Below are 5,000 nucleotides of genomic sequence, written 5' to 3'. Positions count from 1 at the left end.
GGAATAGCAGACGAGGACTGTGCAGTATACTGGTACTGGAAATGTATTGAAAAACCTTACATTTATAATGGTGCAGTAACAGCATTTCAAGTTTTAGAAGTAAACATCAGCTTTCCACAGAAAGACCCTACGCACCCCAGACACTCGGTGGAGCAGCCAGGGAAAAGCACACTTACAAGTGAAGGCAACTTCACAAACCACACGCTTTGACGCAATTGAGACTTCAGGGGAGACAAAGTCTCACCTCTCACCCCCCACTTGCTTTGACATACACATTACGCTAGCAAGAGGTGCAGCTCACCAGAGAGGCACACAGCCGGGAGGCTGGAATAAGACAGGGTTTTGTAATTGGCCGGTATTTGCAATGGAACGGCCCTGTATTGGTGCTGAGGTCCAAAAACTGGTATCGATACCAAAGTTAAAATTTGAAAAATAATCCCAAAATTACACCAGCCACAGAGTAGGCAGCAAAAATAACTCTAAATCTTCTGCATTGGGCAAACACTGGAACATCGGTTATACAGCAAATACAAACAAGAAGAAGCAATGTTGACGCAACATTCTTACTGTCTGTGGATTAAAAAGACAAAATATTAGGTTATACTGAAACAATTTGGATATAAAGTGAGACATTATGCTGAGACTACTTAATGTTCTAGTGAGACCACATCTGGAGTATTGGGTGCAGTTTTGGTTACCGCACTACAAGAAAGACATAGCAGCATCTGAAGCCGTGCAGAGGAGTGCAACCAAGTGTACCCGGGACATGAGGGCATGTCCTACTGTGACAGGCCCAGGAAATTGAACCTCATTAGAGGCTGTATGGGGATCCAGTTCAAGTCTTTAAAATCTTCAAGGCTTTGATAAAGTGAGTCCGACCAAGTGGCAATCACATACTCAAGGACACCGGTAAAAATTAACGGCTAGTGTATTTAAAATCAAAGCCAGGAAGCTTGTCTGATGCACAGAGTTGCAGGGCTCTGGAATAAACTAGTGGGTCATGTAGTTGAAGTAGAAATCTTGACAGTCTTTAAGAGGTATCTAGATGAGATATTGGGACAACTTGGGTGTCAGACTGAACAGTCTCCACGAGTTTGTCAAACTTCTTACATTCTTATCTGTATATCTTAATTAGACAAGTCGTATAATTCATGAATACATAACTCTTTACACAGACCTTGTACTTCTGATCAGTATCAAGAAGAGCAGCCGGTTTTCATAACATGTGCATATTTAGATGTGCTCTGATCCTTTCCTCCTGATTGCAGGCTCTCTTTCAACTGCATGGTGATCACGACCATATCCCTTTGCCCTTTTGTGAATCCTTGCTGACTGCTGGGAATTGATGTCCTCTCCGTAGCTCTGCCACAGTTGCACTGTGATAACAGGCTTGTGTCATACAGGCACAGCCTCCTCATGTTAAATTTGCCATTGTCAGCCATTTGCTGCTTTATGAGTTATCTCGTTTATCTCATCCTATCTCCTTAACATTTAACCTTTTGGCAAGTAACTAATTTATAGAAGATATTTTTTAAGTCAGTTATTTCTTCACAAGCATTTTATATCATATATATATTTATATATGATATATATGATATATATATAGATAGATATAGATATATATGTGTGTGTGCATTTCATCTAAAGTTAAGCACATTCTATAAATTTAACAAAACATCTTGACTGCACTGCTGCTTAAAATGGAGATTATGGGGCCCAGAGGTAAAGCTAAAGAACTTTCAAAGTACACCCATTTTCAGGCCAAGATAGCTGTTGAGTATTGACCTGCGCCTTCCGTGTTCCAGACACATATTTGTGATAACAAAAGAGTTCAAGAAACACAGATATCCCTTGCAATTCGCAGGTATTAGGTGTGCAAGACCCCCACTGATATGAAAATCAATGGATATGTTTTGGGCCCAAGGTTGCTGTATATTCTAAATTAACTGCACTAAATATGATGCAAAAACACAAGCAAAACAAGGCAGAATGATCACTGTGTAAGCAAATTACGTGTGTGAGGCTGGCTGCTGAGCCACAGTGCATAGTTCAGCAGTTCTTTAGTAAACAGTTAAAATTGACCTTTTAATTGTGTGTATATGTATAATAGTAAATGATAAAAATGATTAATATTACAGATACAAACTAAATCCACCAAAACACTAAACATAAAACAAACATGAACGACATGGTCCAGCTTCACAGATGCAGATGATGATGATGGTGGTGTTATAAAATTAAATCCACTGTGATCAACCTCCTGAAAGTTATGTAAAGTTTTGTCCTACTGTAATGCCAATGCAAGTTTGTAGAAGTTGGGAGTACTCCCAGATGAAGAAGTTTTCAAACCCAGGCAAAATCACAGAAACAAGCGGGCGACACCCCGGGCAAGGATGCTGTTGTACAATTTCCAAGTTGGGATGTCAGTAGATGAGTCCGAGCAACCAGGGGATGGAATAAGTGAGACTCAGACTGAAAAAGACTATTCAGAAACAGGATATTCTTTTATTCCAGATGTGTCCAAACTATTTTATAAACAAATGTCTTGCAAAAAAATAAAAGAGAAGAAAAAAAAAACTCTTTCTACTCCGTCATCCAGCTATAAAACGGTTCATGAAGGAACGGCTGAAAAATAAACTACTGTATACACAAAGGTCGGTACATATCTCCACTACTCAGCTAAAGAAATCAGTAGCACTGATCTACATTTAAGCCTGAAGACCTGGTCAAAAGACAACCCTGTTGTTCGGACCATGGTTTTATACTGTGAGCCTTTTATGTCCATCCAATCCTCATTTACACTACCTGCAGTCTTCCCATAAACTGTCTCATCGGGATGTGAATTGCTCCTCAAAACCTGCTCAGGTGCAGACTATCCTATTTAAACATTCCCACACTCCTGCACGTGCCCATGCACATACATACATACATACCCATCTGTCTTGGTGACATGAAGGCTCCTCATTCAGCCTCTGGTGAGTGCTGTTTTAGTTTCTCCCATTTTCTTTTCTATTCCCTTTTGCCAGCCACTCTGAAACTGTGCTCTCTATCTTTCTGACCTGTTTCCCTGTATTTTGTATGGCACTTTAGCCTTCTCTTCTGCTTCAGTTATGGGAGCGCACCTTAGCACCTGGCCACCAGAAACAATGATTGTGCTTGAAAGACAGCTTCAGATGTGTACCTCGGCATTGGCAAGTTTGAGCCCCGTGGCGCTCTCAGAGCTCCTGTAGGACTTCAGGAAGCCCTCTGAGCAACCTTGGGCTCAAACAACAGTGAAACTTTGTATGCTGCCGTATTAATCTGTGAAGGGGGTGCTACAACAGGTAAATAAAACACTTTACTTCTCCAACCTAACTCCCCACCCCAAACCCGTGTCTGTGATAAACTAAGTGGCTATCTCTATTTACTTTATTCCTACAGCCACTGAACTTGGCTTATCACAGCAGGCTCAGGACAAGAACATAAATCCAGAGAAAACTGTAATCTGATGGGTGTAATTGTAACCCAATTGTGCAGAGAAGTGCTGAAACAAAAAGACATCACCGATTGCAATCCTGATGACTTCTTATGACTTACTTATAAAGCTACTGCCCTCATCTTTCACCCGGCAGCCCTCATGGGAACAACTGCCAATGCTGCCCAATGACATTGCACTGCTGGGAATGCTGGGATTTGCAGTCAATTTCCACATTAAAGACAAACCCATGAATGGCAGATCTGCGAATTGTAAACCCACAAGTCACAAGGGCTGACTGTTAATCATTTTATCACATATTACTGGTACTATATTTATCGTGGTAAGGGTACGTTTTCTATTTGCTTGTGCAAGTTCTCACATAAATATGGAAGGAAATCAAAACAAAACCAACCACATGGCACAAAAAGTTTACAGTAATTTGGTCTTTCAAGAGGAAACCACCCACTGGGGGCTGTAAAAGGTTGATGGGCGGGATAACTGAATGCTGAGCTATCATATCATGCACAGCTGGTCTACTTTTAAAATTGTGAATTCTCAGGATATTGTTGTTTTTTTTTTTGGGTCAAAAATGACATGTATAAACTACTAGCAGTCCCCTACAGCTCTGTCCGCGTGGTAGTGAAACAGGTCAGTAAGGGGGCCATGCCCAGCTCCCTACTCCTGATGTCACGCTTCCCCTTCCCCTTGGCCCACAGCATTTGTCTAGAATTAGTGCAAATGTATCGCTCCTGTAAGTGAACTATGATTCTTAGCATGATGATAGAAGTTGCAAAATCAACTGGAATATTCAAGCAAATTATAGAAAAAAACCTGATCTAAATTTGTTAAGTAGTTCTCTCATGAAAAGCTGAGAGACAAACAGACATTGGATTATATATACAGTGGTACCTCGTTATACATCCTTAATCCGTTCCAGATCCTTGGACATACTAAACAAATTTTTCCCATAAGAAATAAAGGGAAAATGATTAATCCGTTCCCATGAAAAAAAATCCTACTGTTATTGGCATATTATACATTGATGGTGTTGTATAAAATAATTTAAGCATTGCTTAATACTAAAATACATAAATACAAAAGCAATTAGATGAAATAAATGAAAATTTAACCTCAATTTACTTTTTAATAACGTCTTTGTTTTTCACAATCGTAGATACCGTCGTTCTCGGCATATGGTATGCAGCAGCCATGTCCCGGATATGCATGCCACCATCATACTTTTCAATAATCAATTCAAATTTACGTGAAAAAACACAAAACCACGTGAAAATTCACACAGCGTTATAGTGCGGGTTGTTCACTGAATGCTAGCAATTGGCGTACTGACACTCGTGGGCAGTCGTGGCTTTGTCTCGAGAGAGGTAAACAAGGGTAGCGCAGTGTTCTAGCATGTGAGTCGTATTCCAAACAAAGGTCAGGTTATATACCAAGGACGTATACTGAGGTACCACTGTGTGTGTGTGTGTGTGTATATATGTACATATATCTATACTAATAAAAGGCAAAGCCCTCACTGACTGAC

The 5,000-nt window shown here is 40.3% G+C and overlaps 1 protein-coding gene across 1 annotated transcript in view; it reads right to left on the bottom strand.

Moving 5' to 3' along the window:
• si:ch211-269e2.1 (cohesin subunit SA-2) overlaps positions 1 to 5,000 on the bottom strand; it is a 180,333-nt gene that overhangs the window by 835 nt on the left and 174,498 nt on the right. The gene's annotated exons all lie outside the window — the stretch shown is intronic.

The sequence above is a fragment of the Polypterus senegalus genome, chromosome 2 (genome assembly GCF_016835505.1).
Source record: "Polypterus senegalus isolate Bchr_013 chromosome 2, ASM1683550v1, whole genome shotgun sequence".
NCBI lineage: Eukaryota > Metazoa > Chordata > Cladistia > Polypteriformes > Polypteridae > Polypterus > Polypterus senegalus.
This window is presented reverse-complemented; position numbering and strand designations above follow the sequence as displayed.